At 40.8% G+C, this 24,272-nt stretch overlaps 1 protein-coding gene and 1 pseudogene across 1 annotated transcript in view; both read right to left on the bottom strand.

Annotated features, from left to right (window-relative positions):
- The window catches only part of LOC115848010 (zinc finger protein 256-like), a 42,517-nt gene that overhangs the window by 16,674 nt on the left and 1,571 nt on the right, over nt 1-24,272 (bottom strand). The gene's annotated exons all lie outside the window — the stretch shown is intronic.
- On the bottom strand, nt 7,858-14,725 carry LOC115848014 (zinc finger protein 256-like; annotated as a pseudogene).

Here is a 24,272-nt window from a genome sequence, read left to right as displayed (position 1 = left end):
CAAGGGGAGGAGGAGGCGGAGGAAGGTCCTCTATAGGAGACTTACGAAACAGAGTACGAAAAGCAGAATGATCGGGAGCAGAATTCGGACGCTGAGGGCGCGCCCCCTTTTCACTTTCAGTTTCAGATTGTAATGGTTCCAGGACAAGGGAAATTAATTTACAAAGAGATCAAACACGGACACATATAGGGTCTCCATGCTGATGAGCTCTTCTTAAGGCTCGCATAACCTGTTTCCAAACTTTTAAATTTAACTGGTTATGACCAGTAGGTTGAAACCAGTAACAATGTTTACGAACCAGCGCAAACAATTCATCAAAAGATTCTGGTTTCACTTTCACTCCTGAACTCCGTAATAACTGTTTCAGGAGTCTAATGTATTGAAAGTCTACTGAGTGGGAATTCCCCATTACAGTTACTCTACTGCTCCCGAAGGTTTCGCTTACTCTTGAGCGGACAATTTCCCCTTCGGTCCTGCGATCACGCGATTACTTACATTCAGGTCCCTGTTCGGGCGCCAAATGTTGTAGTTTTTATGACAGGGCCGAAAGTAAGCTCATCACACGAGATGAATTGTGCCGAAGCACAGCAGTAGAGGGCTGCCGCTCGCTCAGGCAAAACAGCGCCATCTGTCCTGCTGTGGTAGCTTTTATTTAAGCATTACCTATGTTTACATTTTAAGGCTTGTTTTCTTAACATTCCAGAAATACCAAAGCAGCAACATATGTTTTTATTGATTATACAAGCAATAATGGGCTTTCTTGAAAACATGCCGTGCTTCGTCCTTGAGCGTAAAAGCAGCACAAGGACATTGCCTTGTGTTCCCACCATTCTGATTATACTGAAGTAGCACAAGGACATTTCCTTGTGTTCCCACCATTCTGATTATACTGAGGACATCGCATGGATCAGTGCCCGAAGCACTCAATGCTTATTCGAAGGCCCCCGATTTGCCGGGGGGGGGGGAACTCAAAGCATTCAGGACTGTTTACAGTTCTGGCTTATTCGCCAGCCCCCAGTTTGCTGGGGGGCGGGGGCTCATGGGTCACGTCTCCTTTCCACGTCCTCAGTTATTCCACTGCACACACTAACTAGTCCTCCTCAAAGATGGGAATGCTTTCTTGAATGTAAAGATCAATTTTTTTCCCTTTCTTCTGATGTTAGCAATGGAACTTCTTAAAAGATTAGCATTCTTTCCAAACTCTGTTGGGGGTCATGGTGACTCACTGCTCGCTTTGTACATGCTTACTTGGCCTATGAACTTTATGTAAAATGTCAGTATGTCATTTTTTTGTACAATCCTTTGTCTGAAAAATGTAAATAATTGTGCCTTCAACTTCTAAAAGGCAGAACAGATCTCAGAGATTCTGAGAGTCTGTCTCCTGGGTGATAATCCTCAGTTTGGCTTGAATAAAATTCACTTTTTTCTTCTTAACTTGATTGTTAATTGAGTTTTTGTCAACAGAAGGAAACCAGTCTTAATGGGATACAGCCACACTCTTATGATCTCACTTATCCTTAATTACCTCTATAAATGACCTATGTCCAACTACAATCCCATTGTAGGTTAGGGTTTCAACCTATGAAAAGCATTCTGTTAATATATGTTAGTGGTAATAAAAGGCAAGTGGTTTACTAAAGCTGGGTAATAAAGAGGAAAAGAATATTTAACTTTTAAAAGTATCCTCCAATTGCCAATAGATCACAGTAATTTCTGAAATTGCCTTTATAAAAGCATAATTTCCAAAATATGCCTATTAAATACCATAAATGCATCACTTATTTTTTAAAATTTACTTATTTTATTTTATTTTATTTTTGGCTGCATCGGGTCTTCGTTGCTGTGTGCAGGCTTTTCTCTGGTTGTGGCGAGCAGCAGCTACTCTTCGTTGCAGTGCTCAGTCTTCTCATTGCACTAGCTTCTCTTGTTGTGCAGCATGGGCTCTACGTGCACAGGCTTCAGTAGTTGTGGCACGTGGGCTTCAGTAGTTGTGGTTTGCAAGCTCTAGAGCACAGGCTAATTAGTTGTGGCAAATGGGCTTAGTTGCTCTGAGGTATGTGGGATCTTCCTGGGCCAAGGCTTGAACCTGTGTCCCCTGCATTGGCAGGTGGATTCTTAACCACTGCACCACAAGGGACACTCATAAATTCATCACTTCTAAGAACTATTTCAAACAAACACAAACTTTCAATTAAAACAAATATTAAATGATACAAAAATATAGTTTAATAAATTCACTTGAATACTTACACTTGTTATCATATATAACACTGATTATTATCCCACCTGACTAATCCCTCACAAACTCATCATCTTCCCTACAAAAAGTTCAGATCATTCTGATCACTGAGATATCCTCTGATACCTGGCAAAAGAAGCCTTCACCTGCTTCCTCTGCTTCTTTTCTCATCACTCTTCCCATCACACACTATACGAAAAACACATTGATCTTCCTTCAGTCATAAATTCCATATGAGACTTTACAACTCAGAGTATTCCCAGGTTTTTTTCCTCTCCAAATGAAACATCTATTTTCCCCACTATGCTTTGTAAATTCAAATAAATCTTTTAAGTGTCAACACAGTTTAACGTTTAAAGTGCTGTTATAACCTACACTCTTAAATATTGAATATTCTCTATATTACCATAAAATTCCCTGGACCTGTGGTGAATAACAGGATATCATTTTAGAAAATTTGTTTTGAATAATTATGAGTATCTTTGCTGTTTTTATACTCTACATGTAATATGAAGCAGTTATTATCACTGTTATTCGATTTCAAATCTAAATATTCTGAAAGATGAAATGATATAAATTGTGAGCCTACAAATATATAAAGTTGATTAAATAAATGGTAGGGTGTTCTAGAGAGAATTTGTAGCCCAGGAGCTACACTTAGAATATTTGTTCTCCTTGCCCAGAAGGCAAAGCAAAACAGAAAGCTGAGTGTCACTACCAAAGATAACAAAAGGATGAATCTTGGTAAGCCTGAAAATACCTTTGCAGAGGTGTTCATTAGACCATGTTGTGGGTTCATAATCAGACTTATCCAAAAAGATAAAAAAGAAGAGAACAGGGTAAAAGGAGACAGCATATTCACCAGGATGAGAATGGTGAACACGGCTTTTTTCCCAGAGAATGGTGCTTTGGTCTCATGGGAAAGTCTAGGGAAAACGCTGTTGCTGTGAATGTGTTGGATTCTCTTGTATTTTGTAGTTTTACAGTTGATGACAACAAGAGGGTAAGTCAGACCCTGTTACTCCATTACAGCTGTAACCCACAACACACTGCAGGAAATAAGAGTGATTCTGAGTTTTAAAGTCTGACTCTCACTACTGGGCTTCTTTGGGGACTTTGTAAATTGGAGCTAAGTTTTGGTTTGCAGCACAAGTGGAAGCAAAATAGGAAACTCCATATTAAATGCCCTTCCCTCCCAAAGCTAATTTATAGTTTTGTACCATTTTTAGAATTATACCAATTGTCTCTGCTGTCTCTTTGCATGTTGTGCCTCACTATTTATTTGGGAAAGAGAACACATTAATGATGTTTGTGTTAATCTGTTAGAACTGCCATAACAAAGTACCATACAAGGATTGGCTTAAACAATAGAAATTTATTTTCTCACACTTCTGGAGGCTGGGAGTCCGAGAGGAAAGTGTCAACATGTTTGGTATCTCCTGAGGCCTCTCTCCTTGGCTTGGGAAGGCCATCTTCTCACTGGGTCCTCAAATGGCCTTATTTGTCCCTGTGGGCATACACCTAGTGTCTACTCCTCCTATGAGGAAACCAGTACTAATGAATTAGGGCCCCATCCTTATGACCTCGTTTAACCTTAATTACCTCCCTAAAGGCCCTATCTACAAATAGTCACTTAGGCGTTAGGACTTTAACATATGTATATTACTAAGTTAATATAACTGTTAGTGGTAATAAAAGGCAATAGAGTTACTAAAGCTGTGAGATAAACAGGCAAAGAGAATTCAACTATTTGAAAGTATCCTGCACGTGCTAATGGCTCACAGTAATTTCTAGAAGTGACTTTTGTAAAAACATAACTTCCAGGGCTTCCCTGGTGGTGCAGTGGTTGAGAGTTCGCCTGCCGATGCAGGGGATGCGGGTTCGTGCCCCGGTCCAGGAAGATCCCACGTGCCGTGGAGTGGCTGGGCCTGTGAGCCATGGCCACTAAGCCTGCGCGTACGGAGCCTGTGCTCCGCAACAGGAGAGGCCACAACAGTGAGAGGTCAGCGTAACGCAAAAAAAAAAAAAAAAGAAAAGAAAACATAACTTCCAGAAGCTGCCCATTGAATACTCTAAATTCCATAAATGCATAATCACTACTAACTTTTTAAAACAAATAGAAAGCTCCCAACTGAAACAAACATTAAAAGGTGTTAAAATATAGTTTAATAAAATAAATTCATTTCAATACTTAGCACCTTTTATCTTAAACAATTATGATTATTTGTCCTACTTGACTAATCCCTCACAAAGCCATCGTCTCCCCGACAAAAAACTGTGTTCATTCTAATCCTCGAGATAACCTCAGATACCTACTTTCTCTGTTTCTTTGCTACCCACTGTCCCCATCACACAGTACCCTAAACAGAAGATCTTCCTTCTGTTCTTTGAACTCCACATGTACCTTTCCAACTCAGAGTATTCTCAAGTCTTTTTCTCTCCATTGAAACATATTTTTTCCTACAATGCTTTGTAAATTAAATCTTCTAGGCGTCAACATAAATTTCAAATCAGCAGTGGTTTTCTACCCTGAACATTCCTATATATATTATAAAATTCTTTGAACCTCTAGTGAATAACACTATACAATTTATATAATTATGTTAAAATAGTTATTAATACCATTCATGTTTCTATACACTATATGCAGTATGAAGCAGTTATCATCATCGTTATTCAATTTTGAATCAAAATGTCCCAGTTGGGTAAACAGCATAAAATGTGAGCCTACAAATATAAAAAGTTGATTATGTAAATATTGAGATCTTCTAGAATGAACTTATAACCCAGAGACTACACTTGGAACCTCTGTTCTCCTTGCCCAACAGACAAAACAGAACTGAGAATCTTGTGTGTCACTGTCAAAGAGCAGGAAGCAGATGAATTGCCAGAAGCCTGAAGACACCAGTGCACAGGTGTTCATCAGACCATGGTGTGGGTTTATCATCAAAGTTATCCAAAAGAACAAAATAGAAGACAGCAAGGAAAAGGAGACACACATAGTCATCAGAATGAGCCAGTGCTTATGGTGCTTGTCTCACCTGGATGAGAGCAGCACTCTGGTCTCATGGGAAAATCTACGGTAAGGCTGTCGTGGTGAATGTGTTGGACTCGCCATTAGTGTCTGTGCAGAACTAGCCCATCTTCCCCTGCCCTCAGACATGAGATCTCATGGATCTTGACCCTTTGCACACTGGGATTTACACCAGCAGGCCCTTGGTTCTCAGGCCTTCGGTCTTGCACTAAACGATACCAGCAGTTTTCCTGGTTCTCCAGTTTGCATACAGCAGGTTGTGGGACTTCTCAGCCTCCATAACAAATTCCTATAATAAATGTCCTCTTAACATAGTTATCTCTCAGGGGATGTATCCACAGGGACCTGGTTCCAGCCTCCACCACTTGGATATCAGAATCCTCAGATGCTCAATTACGTTACATAAGATGGCCCAGCACAGTTGGCCCTCTGGATGTCGGGGTTCTGCATCTGGGGTTGGCTGAATCCTGGGATGCAGAACTCGCAGATATGGAACTGTATCTCTATATCCTACTGCTTCTGTTTTTACGGAGAATGCTAACACAGACAATACAAATTCCCAACTGTAGAAAAGTCCCTGCAATCACAAAGGAAATAATAATCACGTCAATTGAGAGCTGCTCTTTGGCCCTGTTCCTATTTGCCCATTTCTGTCCCCCCTCACCTTGAAAGAACCTAATTAAAGGAATGAGATCAGTAAACAATTTAAACTAACTCCTGACTTATGCTCTCCTGAATGCACACCATACCTTGCCTGACCTGTTCATTGTTTTCCTAGATTAAAAAGAATTAGGTAAAGAATGACTAGCTCTCTACCCTTGACAGATCCCTAAGCAATTCTGCAGGCAGATCCCACAGGGGTAACATCCGAAGTCAGCCAGACTGAATGCAATGGAAAAGTTGCAGAACATAACCTCCTGCTTTGACGATTCACTGAGATTCTTTCCCTTTTTTCCTTTTAAAAACTATCATGGCTGGGAATTCCCTGGCAGTCCAGTGATCAAGACTTCACGCTTTCACTGCAGTGGGCATGGATTCGACCCCAGCTCATGAACTAAAATCCCACATGCTACAACGTGTGGCCAAAAAAAAAACAAAACTGTCATGGCTGACCAGAATGTTCAGAGTTGGTCTCGGGTCATGAGTCCACCTTCTCTCCGGACTACCAGATTTTCTGATTAAAACATCTTTCCCTCCTGACACTTCCTTCTCCATTATTGGCTTTTCAGCCGTGAGCAGCCAAACCTGGGTTTGGTAATACAATGAGATAAAATTCTGCATTTATGCTACTCCCAATAGTTCAAGACTCTGGAGACGATTCACATACATGCTTCAACTTTGAACAACGCAGCCACTGTACTATACTAAAATAGCATGTTTCTTTGTTCCCTTCTGAGACTGATGGTGTCAAAGATAAACACAACCAGATGTTAGTTGACATGATAAAAACAACAATGGAAAAACACGTTTTATTCAGTAACTACTGACAGCAGGAAAGAGTTGAACTCCATGGTAATTTCTGCAGAGGTGATCAGGTGTTTTAAACGGAGATTGAGAGGGACTTCCCTGGTGGCCCTGTAGTCAGGAATCCACACTTCCACTGCAGGGGGCATAGGTTCAATCCCTGGTTGGGGAACTAAGATCCAGCATGCAGTGTGGCACAGCCAAAAAAAAAAATGAAAAAACAACAAAAACCAACCAAAAAACCCTGTGATATATATATATATATATGAATATAAATTTTTAAATAAAGGGAGAATTTTTAAATAAAGGGAGAATGAGAAAACGGAAGATGGGAGCTCAGTAGTCACAGAACTGAAACATTATAAAGTGTTGGGAAATGTAAACAAGATTAGTGCAGCTGTATTTGATAGGCAGTAATTATGAAAACTAGGATTCTATCCTATCCAAAGAGACTGAGAGACACCAAAAAGACTGAGAGAAAGAGGCCTAATTAATCCTGATGACTACATTTCAATGGATTAGCTCTCAGCTCTTTGAGAAACATACATATAATTATAAACTCTTCTTAGTAAATGCTGAAAAAAAGAGGCTGGTGGAGGGGTGCCATTCATCAAGTTTACTTAGATCTAAGTAAATTCTCCTGGCAGATTAATCTGAAACTGTAAAGTACATGTCTCCATTACATTGTGTGAAACAAAAGCATTGAAAAAGCTCAAGATATGTTCTTCGAGTACTGAAAGCAATTATTCCATAAAGCAGTAAAATGGGTATCTTTGTTGTTTCACTGTCCTACTCGTTAAAGAAAAGGAAAATCGTCAATGAATCAAAGAATAAGCAGAAGAGGAAATTCCCTGGCTGTCCAATGGTTAGGACTTTCACTGCAAGGGCCCAGATTCAATCCCTGTTTGAGGAACTAAGATCCTAAAAGCTGTGCAGTGTAGCCAAAAAAAAAAAAAAAAGCAGAAAACAAAATGAGACATTTAACCAAAGATAGCAAATATAAATCTGAAAAGATGCTAACCATGAATCCTTAGGGAAATTCAATTAAAACACTGAGAGAGCACAGCAAACTCATAAAAAGAGTTAAAAAAAAAAAGACTGACCAACTAATTATTCACTAAGATGTGGAGGAAACGGAACCTTCATACAACTGCTGGTACGAATACAAAAAAATACACAACACTGTAAATCAACTAGATTTCAATAAAAAATTTTTTAAAAAAAGAAAAAGAAAAAATACCATGTTTAAATAGCAATTTGTTAGTTTCTTCAAAAGCTAAACATTCACCTAACTTTGTGGTTCAAACACTGCAATCTAATTTTTTGGCCAAAAGATAAAAGAAACAAATATCCAGATTAAGAACTGTACACAAATGCTTGCACAAGTTTATTATCAACCATCAAAACATGGAATTAACCCAAATAGCCATAAACAGGTGAATGGATAAATACTGTTATATCGAATGGTAAGAATATTACTCAAAAAAATAAAAAAGAGCTCCTCATTTAACATCATTGATGAATCTCAAAATAATTATAAAACACAAAACCAGGAGAAAACAAAAGTAAACATTTTACGATTCCATCAGGTAAATTATAGAAATTGCAAGGGTATCTATTACAAGGAGAAATAAATCAATGGTTGCTTGGATGGCTGTGAAGGGCAGGGACACAGAGATTATAAAAGAACATGGAGCAAATACACAGTGATAGACATGGTCACTACCATGACTGTGATGATGTTTTCACAAGTATCATGTGTATGTCAAAACTTATCAAATACTTCACTTTAAATGTGTGTACTTTACTACATGTAAATTACACCTAAATAAAACTTTAAAAAAAACACTTCAAGATAAACAAAATCTGTATGCCCCACTGTTTTGGAAAATAGATCTGACAGCCCTATAGTGAGTCCACCATCTTTCTGTCATGCCCTCTGGGGATCAATCCTGCCTCAGTGGCAGCAAACATTGGCAAGTAATAAAGGACATTTCCACTGCAGTCAACAGGAATGTTGGCTGGCTCACAAGAGCCACATCCTTAGACTACTTTTCTCTACCTTTCTTTTTTCTGCCTGTGCAACAGCCTTGAGGCGAATATTACAGGGAGGTTACAAAAATCCACAAAACTTTCCAATTATCTTCTCTGACAATGACCTCAACTACACAAGTTAAACATGCCTGGAGGTCCTGAGATTTGTGTACACACTGATCCTGCACATCAGTCATCGTCACAAAGACATCTGTGGATGCACTTTTAGAAGAGACACGTTCCAATGAGCTGGCTGCTGTCTCCTTTGTTCCCTACTAACACAGTTTCTGTATCAGTTTCAGTTTCCCCTGACCCCTATAGTCTTACAACCAGTGACTGTCACCCATGGAATTGTGGACATCAGAGCACATGCTCTTTGCAAGACCATGGGAGATGCCTCTCAACAGTGCTGACATCTCTTGTGATACTCCCCATGAACAGGGGGAAAAATTCATGCTGTTGCAAGAACTTGAGATTGTCACACCTTACTCCTCTTGAGGGTGATGTCTGAGTCTCCTAAAGTTCATAGCATCCAGGCTTCAAATGAGGACCATAAAGCCCTGCCCTCTCTCCTACAACTTCACTGGCACCAATGCAAATTTGACCAAAAATGACAAGCCACGTTTTGCAATCGTACTATCCTCCCTGAGGCCCATGCCTGTGGAGCCCAAATCTCCTTATAAAAAACCTCTAGCAGTACAAAGAACTCCAAAAACAAAATAGGCCTTAAACAGTAAGGCATCCATATTATACAAACCAAAACAATGTGTGGCACACAGTTTGGGTTGGTGACTTGCTAGATGGAACAACTGAGCATGAGAGAATATGTCCTTGGAAAATGTTGTCCTTCTCTGCACATTGTCAGCTGAATTCATATGACGTTCTCGGGGCCAACATTCCTTCAGGCTTTTGTACACATAGTCAGAGAGGGGGGAACACCAACCCCTAACGGACTGGGCTACCACTCCTGGTTTGCTCCAACACTTGGAAGAACAGAGGTCAGTTTCCCTGAGCACACTGAGCTGGTGACTGATGCACACTATGTGGACCTGCCAGGCGATAGAGGTAAAACAGCCACAGAAACGGGCAGTGACATAAATCTGGGAAGAGACCTGGACAGGTTACAAAGTGCAATACAGCCACACGTGCTACCCACATAACTGAAATTTCAGGGGTATCTCCCCCTGTGGACAACTGAATGTATGAGATTGAATTCAGATGGGCCACTCCTCAGTTTCTTCCAACGTCGTTACCCTGAACAAGAAAATTGCACTTTTCCTTGCACATTCAAGGCCTTTCTCCAGTATAAACTCTACCATGTATACTGGGGTGAATTCTTTTGTTTTTTAAATATTTATTTGGCAGTGTCGGGTCTTAGTTGCGGCACATGGGATCTTTGTTGCAGTGCACAGGCTCTAGAATGTGTGGGCTCAGTAGTTGAGGCTCACAGGCTAGTTGCCCCATGGCATGGGGGATCTTAGTTCCCCGACCAAGGATAGAACCCACATTGCCTGCACTGGAAGGTGGATTCTGAACCAAAGGACAAACAGGGAAGTCCCATGAGATGAATTCTTTAGGAAACAATTCCCCAAATTCCTGGCACGAATAAGGCTCTTCCTGTGAACTCTAATAAGAACAAAAGGTGGAACTAGAAGTAAACAATTTCCCACATTCACAACACACATTAAGACCTTCCACCTCTGTCAACATGGACGTGGAAGGAGTGCAAAGCTCTGGGGAAAAGATTTCTCACATTCACTACCCTCATATGGCCTCAATCCTGTGTGAACTCTCTGATGATAACGGAGGCCGGACCTAGACGAAAAAGATCTCCCACATTCACTGCATTTATAAGGCTTTTCTCCAGTATGAATTATACAGTGTTCAGTGAGATAAGAATTTGCTCTAAAGGACTTCCCACATTCAGTGCATTCATAAGGACTTTGGTTACTGTGAATTCTCTGATGTTCACGGAGAATGGAACTACAAATAAAAGATTTCCCACATTCACTACACTCATATGGCCTCAATCCTGTGTGAACTCTCTGATGATAACGGAAAACATACCTAGATGAAAAAGCTTTCCCACATTCACTGCATTTATAAGGCTTTTCTCCAGTGTGAACTCTACAGTGTTCAATGAGAGAAGACTCTCTCTCCTAAAGGTTTTCCCACATTCACTGCACTCATAAGGGCTTTCTCCAGTGTGAACTCCCTGATGATAATGAAGGTTCCTCCAAGTAGTAAAAGATTTCCCACATTCATTACACTCATAAGGCCTTTCTCCTGTGTGAACTCTCTGGTGTATAAGAAGGTAACATCTTTGGATAAAGGATTTCCCACATAAACTGCACAGATAAGGCCTTTCTCCTGTGTGAATTCTCTCATGTTTAATGAGGTTGCAGCTAGAGAAAAAAGATTTCCCACATTCACTGCACACATAAGGCCTTTCTCCTGTGTGAACTCTGTGATGATAATGGAGGGTGGAACAAGAGTAAAAACATTTCCCACATACAGTGCACTCATAAGGCCTATCTCCAGCATGAGTCTTCTGATAATAACACAGGGCAGAGCCAGAGGTAAAACATTTTCCACACTCACTGCACTCATAAGGCCTTTCTCCTGTGTGAACTCTCTGATGATAACGAAGGCCAGAGTGAGAGGTAAAAGACTTCCCACATTCACTACATTCATAAGGCCTTGATCCAGTGTGAACTCTCTGATGATAATGGAGGCCACGGCGAGACATAAAAGATTTCCCACATTCAATGCATTCATAAGGCCTTTTTCCACTATGAACCTTCCAGTGTTGAGTGAGGTAAGATTGATGACTAAAGGATTTCCAACACTCACTGCACTCATAAGGCCTTTTTCCTGTGTGAACTCTGTGGTGGAGAATGAGTATCAAGCTACTGGTAAAAGATTTCCCACATTCACTGCAAGCAAAAGGCCCTTCCCCTTTATGTACCCGCTGGTGAAGGACGAGCACCAAGCTATTAGTAAAAGAGTTCCCACACTCACTGCAATCATAAGGTCTTTCTCCTGTGTGAACTCTCCAGTGTACAATGAGGTAAAATTTTCATCTAAAAGATATCCCACATTGAGTATACTCATAACACCTTTCTCCAGTGTGAAATGTCCGTTCTCGAACTATGATGGATCTGCGGCTCAAAGACTGTGCACATTCACTGCACAAGTAACAATTTTCTCCAATGTGACTTCTCCAGGGATAACTAAGGACAAAGTTTTGGTTAAAGGATTTCCCACATTTGCTGCACTTGTACTGCCTTGCCACAGTACGAATTCTTCGATGCAGATTGAGGGTTGAGGTTTGCCTGAAAGATTTTCCACATTCACGACACACATGAAGCCTTTCTCCAGTATGCACTCTCTGGTGCAGAACAAATGAGGATTTGTACCTGAATGTCTTCCCACATTCACTGCACACAAAACAATGTCTTCCAGGGTGGACACCCTGGTTCTGAACAAGTGCATGTTTCGGGCTGAAGGCTTTCTTGAATTCTCCCCAGCTGTAATGACTTTCTCTGCTTTGTAAAGTTGTCTCACGGCTGGGCAATCTTGTTTGGCTTCTCCCTGGTGTGAGTGATCTGTTGCTGGAGATGTCCCAAGGTGGCCAGAAAGTCTTTCCCTACTTCCTCACAGGTAAAGAGCTTCCTTGCCACATGGCATTTGCAGCTTTTCACAAACAAGGCCCTGACTACAGCATTACTGAAGGATTTCTCTGCCATGTGCTGCTTCTGGTGTTTTTGGAGGTTTGCACTAAAATGAAACCGTTTCATACATATTCTACACCTGAACACTTTCTGTCTGTGTTGTGTTTCTTCACGCTCAGCCAAGTGAAAAATACTTCTCAAGACCAGACTACACGTCTCACTGGAGTAGTTCTTCTGGGAAAACAAAGGTGCCTTAGGAGTCCTGGCCTGTGACATGCTTATAGAAATGCTTTGTTGAAAGGGTGCTTCTGCATCCTTTGCTCCACAGCAGCAACATGAATGCAAATAAATGATGGTGAAACACACGCAAATAAACATGTTGACTTCATAGGGAGGGGGCAACATCATCATAAAGGTAATGTGTCACGTCTAGGAAGGGGTCTACAGGATGCTTTTCCAGAAAGGAGATTTGTAATTCCACTGGGGAAGTGGCTACTAGGCATGAATGTGCCTCTAAGGCAAAAGAATGATACACTACACCAGGGGAAGGACATTAGGATAGGGTGCAGCACCAAGTAGAGAGGCATATTCTAGAATTTGTTCATATGCCAGAGGATTCCTGCAGGACCTATTCTGCTAGTGACGTGACACTGTGTAGAAGCATATGTCCAAACCCAGCAGAAACCAACTGCAGTAGAATAGCTGTTGTTCAAGGCCAATTTAAGGATGTGTGGACACCTCATAGCACATGCGGACCAAAGCTGCAGAGCAGGAGAGGAGGAGATATGAGAGTAATGGCTGAGATTTGAAGTCCAGAGACATGGGTCTTGTCTCTGGGCTGGAAGTCAGAGTAGATATCACAGTGAAGTAAAACTGACTAGTCAGCACAGGCTTAACAGTGGGGAAGGGAAGTACACATGGGCTGTGGTGTGGGCAAAAACATACTGGCTAAATGAGAAACATTCCTGGTATGATCTGAACACAGTACTGATGTCACACCCTCCAGGTTCACCAGGGCAAGGTACATGTGAGTTCACCTTGCAGACCTGGCTATTGAGAATCTCTATAATTTTTGGTGTCCCTGACCTCAGCTGACAGCTGCAGAGCCACTACATGGCTGGTCCCTTCTGACAGCCCAAACTGCCACACCCCACCTAGCCAGTGATCTTGTAACCAACCTAAGTTAAGGTCTTTCCCTATCAAAACAAGTCTGAAAATCCGGATGATGTGACTGATCCATCAAATGCAGAAACATGAAAAAAAGCCTCCAAGAAACATGGAATATCAAGGAAACAAGACATCACCAAAGGAGCATAAGTTTCCAGCAAGTGAACCCAAAGAAATGCATATCTATAAACAACTGGACAAAGATTTCAAAATAAATGTTTTAAAGAAGCTCCAGGAGAACACAAACAGAAACTCAATGAAAGCAGGAAAAAAATACACAAACAAATCAACAGGTTCCAAGAATGGGAGTTCCTTGGCAGTCCAGTGGTTAGGGCTTCACACTCCCACTGCACAGGGTACAGGTTCCATCCCTGGTCAAGGAACTAAGATCCCACATGCCACACAGTGCAGCCAAAAATAACAACAACAACAAAAAAACCCAAGAAGTTCCGAGATAGGAAAAAAAAAGGAAAAGGAATTAAATTTTGGAGCTGAAGAATACAATGAATGAAATGAAAAATACAACAGAGAACAGCAAACTTGATCAAGCAGGAGAAAAGTCTGTGACCTTGAATCAGGTGATTTAAAATTATCCAGCCAGAGGGAAAAAAGACTGAAGAAAGCCTATGTAAATTATGGGATACCATTAAGAGAAATAATATTCGTATTGTGGAAGTGCCACAAGAAGTGACAGAGAAAGGAGCAGAAAGCTTATTTAAATAAAAAATGGTGGAAACAATCAACCAAATCAAGAGAGAGGTGTGGACATGCAGGTACATTATGTGCATAGGTCCCCATCCAGATTCAATCCAACAAGATCTTCACTGAGATAACAGTGAAATGAAAGCTTGAAAAGTCAAAGAGAATTTTGAAAGCAGTAAAAAAAAAAAATCCCATAACATATAAGAGAAGCCCTGTAAGGCTATAAGCACATTTCTCAGCAGAACCCATGCAACCTAGGAGAGAGTGGGACATTAAATTCAGAATGCAGAAGAAAAAAATCCTGGCAACTAAGAAATACTTTATCTGGCAAAGCTGTCCTTCAGAAATGAAGGAGTGATAAAAACTCTCCTGCACAAACAAAAGCTGAGACAGTTCATTACCATTCAACCTGCCTTACCAGAAATGCTAAACGGAGCTTTTCAAGCTGAACAGAGAACACTAATCAGTAACAGGAAGATACACAAAAATATAAAGCACAGTGGTAAAGGTTAAGTATATACTCAAATTCAGAATATGCTAACACTGTAACATGGTGGTGTGGTAATCATTTAATACCAGTATAAATGACAAAAGACAAAAATATTAAAAATTACTACAGCCACAATTATTTCTTAATAACCACAAGTATAAAAAGATATATACTGTCACACCAAAAACATAAATGCAGGGACTTCCCTGGTGGCGCAGTGGTTAAGAATCCACCTGCCAATGCAGGGGACATGGGTTCGAGCCCTGGACTGGGAAGAACCCACATGCTGTGGAGCAACTAAGCCCGTGTGCCACAACTACTGAGCCTGTGCTCTAGAGCCCGCGTGCCACTACTGAAGCCCACATGCCTAGAGCCCATGTTCTGCAACAAGAGAAGCCACTGCAATGAGAAGTCTGCACACTGCAACAAAGAGTAGCCCCCGCTCACCGCAACTGGAGAAAAAAGCTCACGGGCAGCAACGAAGACCCAACACAGCCAAAAATAAAAAAAATTTTTTTTAAATGTAGGGCTTCCCTCATGGCACAGTGGTTGAGAGTCCACCTGCCGATGCAGGGGACATGGGTTCGCGCCCTGGTCCAGGAGGATCCCACATGCCATGGAGCGGCTGGGCCTATGAGCCATGGCTGCTGGGCCTGCATGTCCGGAGCCTGTGCTCTGCAACGGGAGAGGCTACAACAGTGAGAGACCCATGTACCACACACACACACAAAAAAATGTAAATGCAAAAGGGGTGAGATACTAAAAGGGGATTTTTCCCCTTTTATTTATTTATTTTTATTGAAGCATAGTTGATTTACAATGTTGTATTAATTATTGCTATACAGCAAAGCGATTCAGTTATACATATATATACATTCTTTTTTAAAATATTATTTTCCTTTATGGCTTATCAGAGGATACTGAATATACTTCTCTGTACTATATGGTAAGACTTTGTTGTTTATTCATTCTATATTTAAAAGCTTACACCTGGGAATTCCCTGGTGGTCCAGCGGTTAAGAATCCACCCTCCAATGCAGGGGACGTGGGTTTTATCCCTGGTTGGGGAACTAAGATCCCACATGCCACAGGGCAACTAAGATTGCGTGGCTCAACTAGAGACCTTGCATGCCACAAACTATAGAGCCCATGAACTCTGTAGTCCGCATGCCACAATTGTACAGCCCGCATGCTCTGGAGCCCGTAATCACAAATAGAGAGAAGCCTGCGTGCCACAACAAAGATCCCGTGTGTCGCCATTAAGACCCAACGGAGCCAAAATAAACAAATAAATAAATAAATTTTAAGGAAAAAACAGCTTACACCTGCTAACCCCAACCTCCCACTCCATCCCTTTCCCAACCCCCTCCCTCTTAGCAACCACCAGTCTGTTCTCTATCTCTGTGATTCTGTTGCTGTTTCATAGATAGGTTCAGTTGTGTCATATATTAGACTCCACATATAAGTGACATCATATGGTATTTGTATTTCTCTTTCTGATTTACTTCACTTAATATGATAACCTCTAGGTCCATCTATGTTGCTGCAAATGTCAAACTTCCTTCTTTATGGCTGAGTAGTATCCCATCGTATATGCTGGGTTGGCCAAAAAGTTCGTTTGGGTTTTTCTATAAGATGTTACAGAAAAACCTGAATGAACTTTCTGTCCAACCCAATATATACCACATCTTTTTAAACCATTCATCTATTGATGGGCATTTAGGTTGTTTCCATGTCTTGGCTATTGTGAATAGTGCTGCTATGAACATTTGGGTGCATATATCTTTTTGAATTATAGTTTTATCTGGATATATGCCCAGGAGAGGGATTGCTGGATCATATGGTAATCCTTTTAGTTTTCTGAGGAACCTGCATACTGTTTTCCACAGTGGCTACACCAACTTACATTCCCAACAACAGTGTAGGAGGGTTCTAGAACGGGACTTTCTGTATAGAACTGACATTAAGTTGTTATCAGCTTAAAATACTGTTATGTTTCATGCAAACCTGATGGTAAACACAAAAGCAAAAACCTACAGTAGATACACAAAAGAGAAAGAGAAAGGAATCAAAGAACACTGCTACCGAAAACTATCAAATCACAAAGGAAGAAAGTGAAAAAGAAAAAAAGGAACTAAGGAACTACAAAAATTAATAATATGGCAATTAGAAAGTCCTTACAAAATTCTCTCCATTCAGAAGACACACAGTGACTGAGGATAAAGCCTTCAAGAGACTCACATCAGCTTTAAGGACACAAATAGGCTAAAAGAGAAGGAATTGAAAAAAAACTCCATACAAATGGAAACCAAAAAACAGTAGCTTATACTTATAAATAGTCTACATTTAGACAAGAAAAATAAACTTCAACTCAAAACCTACCACAAGAGACAAAAAAAGTCATTAAATAATGATAAAGGTGTTGACGCATCAAGAGAACAGAACATATTATAAGTAATATGCATCTAACACCAGAGAACTTAAATGTATAAGGCAAACACTAAGAAAGTGGAAAGTAGAAAAGAAAGCAATGAAATAGTATTAGCAGACTCCAATACACATCTATTGAGAAAGGGTAGATTAACCAAATAGAAAATCAATAAGGAAATATTTAATGACATTTTAGCTCAAACATTGACCAAATACTGAATGGAACTTTAGACCACCTCAACCTAACAAACATACACAGAACATGCAATTCAACTACAGCAGAATACATTCTTTTCAAGTGGACACAGAACTCTCTATGAAAGATCATATGTTAAGTCACAAAACAAGTCTTAACACATTTAAGAAGACTGAAATCATATCAAGAATCTTATCCAGCCATGAGGGTTGGAAACTACAAATCAGTAACATAATATATTTATGAATGCGGGAAAGTTCAAACATATATGAACATTAAACAACACATTCCTGGGACTTCCCTGGTGGCGCAGTGGATAAGACTTCATGCCCCCAATGCATGGGGCCCGGGTTCAATCCCTGGTCAGGGAACTAGATCCAACATGCATGCCACAACTAAGAGTTCATATGCCACAACTAAGGAGCCCATGTGCCACAACTAAGGAGCTGGCAAGCCTCAACTAAGGAGCACACATGCTGCAACTAAGACCCCATGCAACCAAATAAATAAATAAATGAATATTAAAAAAAAACCCACCACATTCCTGAACCATTAATGTGTTGAAGAAAAAAATCAGAAGGAAAAGTAAAATTATCTTGAGACAAAGTAAAATGGATCAAAACATGCCAAAACTTATGTGATGCAGCAAAAGAATTTCTAAAAGCAAACCTGATAGCAATAAATGCCTATAATAAGGAAAAAGAAAAATCTAAAATACACAAACTCACTTTACACTACAAGGAACTAGGAAAACAAACAACTAAGCTCAAATGTAGAAGGAAGGAAATAACAAAGGTCAGAGCAGAAATAAAATACAGACTGAAGAAACAATAGGAATGTTAACAAAGCTGAGAGCTGGTTTTTGAAAAGAACCAAAATTGACAAACCTTCAGCTACATTAAATTAGAAAAGAGGAGACTCAAATAAATGAAATCAGAAATGGAGGAGACATTACAACTGATATTATAGATACACAAAGATCATAAAAAACTATAATGAACAATTAAATGCCAACAAACTGGATAAAGTAGAAGAAATTCTTTGAAACAAACAACCTAGCAGCACTAAATCATGAAGAAAAAAAATCTAAATAGGTCAGTAACAAGTAAGGAAACTGAATCATTAATCAAAAATCTCCCAATAAGCTAAGCAACAAGGATATATTTTACAGCACAGAGAAATACAACCATTGTTTGCCATCCTTCCTTCCTTCCTCCCTCCCTCCCTTCCTTGGGTCTTCATTGCTGCATGCGGGCTTTCTCTAGTTCCGGTGAGCAGAGGCTACTCTTTATTGCAGCGTGCAGGCTTCTCATTGCAGTGGCTTCTCTTGTTGTGGAGCACGGTCTCTAGGTACACAGGCTTCAGTAGCTGTGGTATGTGGGCTCAGTAGTTGTGGCACACGGGCTTAGTTGCTCTGCAGCATGTGGGATCTTCCCAGACCTGGGCTCAAACCCATATCCCCTGCACTGGCAGGTGGATTCTTAACAACTGCACCCACACACTGCAACGAAGAAGCCCATACGCCTAGAGCCCATGCTCCACAACAAGAGAAGCCACTGCAATGAGAAACCCGCTGACCACAATGAAGAGTAGACCCTGCTAGCCACAACTAGAGAAAGCCCGCACACAGCAACGAAGACCCCATGCAGCCAAAAATAAATAAATAAATTTATTTAAAAAAAAAAAAAGATGCCCATTGTCCTCATTTCTATTCAGTACTGTTCTGGAAGGCCTACCCAGAACACTTGGTCAAGAGAAAATAGTAGTAATAATAAAATCATAAAAGAAGTAAAATTGTGTCTGCAGAAGGCATGATCTTATATATAGAGTACCCTAAAGACTCCCCTCTAAAACTGTTACAAATATTAAACAAATTCAGTAAAACTGCAGGATACAAAATCAATATGCAAAAATCAGTTGCATTTTTATAAACTAAGAATGAAATATTGGAATAAGAAACTAGGAAAGCAATCACATTTACAATATCAAAACCAATAAAATACATATGAATAAATATAACCAAGGAAGTAAAAGATCTGGACCCTGAAAATTATAAGACACTGATAAAAGCAAGTGACACAAATAAATGAAAAGATATCCAATGTCCTTGTACAGGAAAAATTAATAATGTTACAATGTCCACACTACCCAACGCGATATACAGATTCAATGCAATTCCTTTCAAAATCACAATGCAATTTTTCACAGAAATAGAACATGAATCCTAAAGTTCATATGGAGCCACAAATGACCTCAAAGAGCCAAAGAAATCTTGAGCAAGAAGATCAGAGCTGAAGATATCAAACGTCCCGATTTTGAAATACATTGTGAAGCTGTAGTAATCAAAACAGTATGGTACTGTCATAAAAACAGACACATAGAGGAATGGAACAGGATAAAGTACCCAGGAAAAAGTCCCAAACATATATGGTAAACTAATCTTTGACAAGGGTGCAAAGAACACAGGATGGGGAAAGGAGAGTCTCTTCAATAAAACGTGTTGGGAAAACTGGATATTCACATGCAAAACAATGAAACTGGACCCCTATTACTACTAATAATTAACTCAGAGTAGATTGAAGAGTTAAACAGAAGACATGAAAATGTCAAACTCCTTGGGGGAAAAAACAGAATACGCTACGTGGCAGTTGTCTTGGTAATGACTCTTTTTTTTTTTAATACAACATGAAAAGTACAGGGAAAAAAAATAACAAGTGAAACTGCATCAACCGAAAAAGCTTTTCTCCATAGCAAAAGAATCAAAAAAATAATAGGGCTTCCCTGGTGGCGCAGTGGTTGAGAGTCCGCCTGCCGATGCAGGGGACACGGGTTCGTGCCCCGGTCCGGGAAGATCCTACATGCTGCGGAGCGGCTGGGCCCGTGAGCCATGGTCACTAAGCCTGTGCGTCCGGAGCCTGTGCTCTGCAATGGGAGAGGCCACAACAGTGAGAAGCCTGCGTACCACAAATAAATAAATAAATAAATAAAAATAATAATGCCACCTACAGAATGGGAGAAAATATTTGCAAGCCATGTACCTAATAAAGGGATAATATTTTAAACATGTAATGTACTCATACAAATCAGCAGAAACAGAATAATCTGATTAAAATATGGGCAGAGGGTCTTAACTAAGCAAACTGTTTCTTGGTGTGCTCTCCCACTTGCTGTTGTGCTATGTCTCTAGCAATAAACTTTGTACCTGTTTTTACAAAAAAATATATATATATATATATGGGCAGAGGATCTGATTAGGCATTATTCCAAAGATGATATACAAATGGCTAACAAGTATATGAAAAATTGATCTTCCTCACTAATAATCAGGGAAATGTAAATCCAAACCACAATGAGATATTACTGTATAACTGTTAGGATGGCTATCATCAAAAAGTCAAGAGGGTGGGATGAAATGGGAGATTGGGATTGACATATATACACTATTGGTACTGTGTATAAAGTAGGTAACGAATAAGAACATACTGTATAGCACAGGTAACGCTACTCAATGCTCTATGGTGACCTAAATGAGAAGGAAATCCAAAAAAGAGGGGATACATGTATATGTATAGCTGATGCACTTTGCTGTACAGTACAAACTAACAAAATACTGTAAAGCAACGATACTCCAGGAAAGAAAGAAAGAAAAATAGAGATAAAGAGAGAGAGAGAGGAAGGAAGAGAAGAAAGAAAGAAAGAGAGAAAGAAAGAGAGAGAAAGAAAGAAAGGAAGGAAGGAAGGAAGGAAGGAAGAAAGAAAGAAAGAAAATGGAAGGAAAGGGAGGGAGGGAGGAAGACAGAAAGACAAGAGTGAAGGGTTGGCAAAGGTATACAGATAAGGGAACCCTTGTACACTTGGTAGCAAGATAAACTGGTACAGGCATTATGGATAAACAGTATGGAAGTTCCTCAAAAATTCAAAACAGAAGTGTCATAAGATCCAGCAGTTCCATTGCTTGGAATATAGCCCAAAGAAATGAAATCCAAAGGGGAAAAGATAACCTGCACTGTCACATTCACAGCAGCATTATGGATAATACACAAGATATGGAAACAACCTGAGTGTCCATCTACGTAGGGATGGATAAACAAGGTGTGATATACTCACACACACACATGCATGCCTTGAATATTATTTAGCCTTAAAAACAAAGGAAGTCCTGCCATATGGGACAACATGGATGAACCAGATGGACATTATGCCAAATAATGTATGATATCACTTACATGTAGAATTTAAAACAAACAAAAACGTTGAACTCAGAGAAACAGAGAGTAGAAGGCCGGGGCTGTGGGATGGGACAAATGGCAATGTGTTGCTCAAAAAGCACAAATCTTCAGTTACAAGATGATACAGATCATTAAATATACTGCAGGACTACAGACCTCAAATTCTTCCCCATGAGGATCCAGTACATCAAATATTGGGGTTGCAGGGGAGAGAAGAAGGAACAGCGAACAACCCAGCCATACTGACCACAGCAACTACCCAGAAAGCTGGAGAAACAAGCAGTGCCCGAGGTCCACATGTCACAAGGACAGAGCACCCCCAGAGAAAAGGGGGGTGAGCCAGAATACAGAGCTCCCTCCAGGTCACTGGGAAGGCTGTGAGAGTTTTACCCAGTGAGGATATGATGTAAAGTTTTCCAGCATCACATCGTGGTACAAGTGCCTCTGAACCTCATCAAGGAGCCTCCATTCCTCCCACGAGAAGTACACGGCGATATCTTCAAAGGTCATACTATCCTGTCAACATGGGGACAGATGAAACAATGAACACTCTGAGAACCCACAGTCCATCACCTCATACATCTACCCCACTATCATCCTCCTCCCAAGCTTCCCACCTCAAAGGAGATACCAGGACCTGGTGCTACTGATGCTCACTCTTTCCTCAGTTCCCATGAACCACTGCATTCAGCCCTCAGCAATAACAGTCAGGGAGACATATAGATGGTATGTAAGCTCTGGGCCTGGCTAGCAGAGCCCCATCGCTCCTGCCAAGCAATTCCCCTGAAGTCTCTCAGACTGTACATACAAGACAGTCAAACCTGGGCTCATGCTTCACCACTAAGTCCCCAATACCAGGGCCATGGGGCTATCAGCACATCATTCTGTAGACTCTCACTCTCTAACATCATCACTCCCCAGGGTTGCACTCCCAGTTCTGTCACCTCCCTGCTCTACAACACAGGCATTTCCCTCTACTCACTCATTAACGTGGCCCATAGCTTCCAGAGAGTCCTTGACACTCAAACACAACTCAGTATCATCCGAGATCTCTGATGAATCCCAATACCAGGGAAAGTCCCACATGCAACTTTGCAGGCCTCTCCACCTGCTTCTGATCCTTGCTTCAATATTAGCCACTCAGAACCACATGTGAATTACAGACACCCATGACATTCTTCTACTTCTGTGATGCACTGTCTGATTGCCTGTCCCCTCAACAGTCACAACTCTCCTCTCTCTACTCAAACTTCCTCACAACCCCAGCCCTTACAATCTCCCTGCCAGGCATAAAGACTTTCACAAATGACCATTTACCCTGAATCTTATCCACCAGCAAGACTAAAACATTCTAGACCCCAACAAGGCTCACTACACGATTCTGGAGAATCTGGACAGTAGTGAACTAGCAGGAGCCCTGTCCTCAGTGTCAAATTGTCTCAATTATTTCTCTGCCTCCCAAACCACGTATTTTGCACCCATTCATCCCATGGAAGCGTTGGCCACCTGCCAGATCATCTTCTCTCCCAGACCATCCAGAGCCATTCTCTCTCTCACCTGTTTGTTATACTCAGGAACCTCAACCAGGTGCCACTCCTGGGCATGCACCCGAGTCTTTCTGACCCGCTAATAGCATTACGACTCTAACCTGCATTCTACTTTTGAAATGTCATCCACATCTCTGCTCTGGTCCTTATAATAGCCACCACTCTTGAGAGTCTTCATCCTGAGCCCTTCCCTAAATTTGAGACATACATGTTCAGCTGCCCAATTGATGGCTCCACTCACTGTACTCTGAAACACCCCAGACCCATAAAGAGACCAAAACAAAATTTCTGATACGCACAAGGAAATAAGCATACTGCATCTGTCACATCCAAGTTGATGAAGGATCCATTCCTTCAGCTCCTAGGGCCAAAAACCCTGGAGTCATCCCTAACCTCTCCCTTACCTACAACATCCAAAAACCTACTTGGCTCTTTTTTAAAAATGTACTTAGAATCCAAACTTGTCTCCTACCTTCATGGCCACAGTTCTGTTCCTTCAACACTCAACTGGATTACAAGAGTAACCTCTTCCTGGGCTCACTGCCTCCTTCCTTAACTCCATAGTCTTTTCTCGTCTCTCCAGCCAAATGCAGCCTACTGAACCCTGGTTAGTACCAACACTTCCTCTTATTCAAATCTTTCATTACTTCCATAAATGATGCCCAACTTCTCAGACAGCCACATCATAGGCCTGATTACCAGGTCCCCTGCTCTTTGTTCCTAACTGAAAGAATGAAGACCTGCTGTACCCTGTTCCCAACTCAGTCACACCTCCAAGCACTTGCACATGCTAGTATCTGTTCCTGGGATAACGTTCCATACAGGTTCCAACTGTTTATACAGGTTGTCAGGAAAGTGAACACCTGTATTTACCCTTGTCCTGCACACAGGACCCACAGCTTGAGAATATCCTCAGGGCCCACACAGCTAAGAGCTGAGAATATATCAAGAGAAGACTCTCAAGACACAATACCCAGCCACTCTATGGGTGGTGTCATTACCAGTGAGGGACTGGGACACCCTCTCTTGCCTTGTGTAGGATCCCTAAGTGCTTTTTCAACGTTCA

The sequence above is a fragment of the Globicephala melas genome, chromosome 19, assembly GCF_963455315.2.
Source record: "Globicephala melas chromosome 19, mGloMel1.2, whole genome shotgun sequence".
NCBI classification, from domain to species: domain Eukaryota; kingdom Metazoa; phylum Chordata; class Mammalia; order Artiodactyla; family Delphinidae; genus Globicephala; species Globicephala melas.
This window is presented reverse-complemented; position numbering and strand designations above follow the sequence as displayed.